The following is a 394-nucleotide window of genomic DNA, read 5'->3' as shown; positions in this document are numbered from 1 at the left end:
CTCGGGAGTACTGGTGGATGAAAAGCTGGACATGAGCCAGCAATGTGCGCTCGCAGTCCAGAAGGCCAATCATATCCTGGGCTGCATCAAAAGAAGTGTGGCCAGCAGGTCGAGGGAGGTGATTCTGCCCCTCTACTCTGCTCTGGTGAGACCCCACCTGGAGTACTGCGTCCAGCTCTGGAGCCCTCAGCATACGAAAGACACGGACCTGTTGGAGTGGATCCAGAATAGCGCCACAAAAATGATCAGGGGGGTGGAACACCTCTCCTATGAGGAAAGGCTGAGAGAGTTGGGGTTGTTCAGCCTAGAGAAGAGAGGGCTTTGGGGAGACCTTATTGCAGCCCATCAGTACTTAAAGGGGGCTTATAAAAAAGATGGCAGCAACCTTTTTATC

The sequence above is a fragment of the Pygoscelis adeliae genome, unplaced genomic scaffold (assembly GCF_000699105.1).
Source record: "Pygoscelis adeliae isolate BGI_AS28 unplaced genomic scaffold, ASM69910v1 Scaffold360, whole genome shotgun sequence".
Taxonomy (NCBI): domain Eukaryota; kingdom Metazoa; phylum Chordata; class Aves; order Sphenisciformes; family Spheniscidae; genus Pygoscelis; species Pygoscelis adeliae.
The sequence above is the reverse complement of the archived record's forward strand: the minus strand, read 5'-3'. Positions refer to the sequence as shown.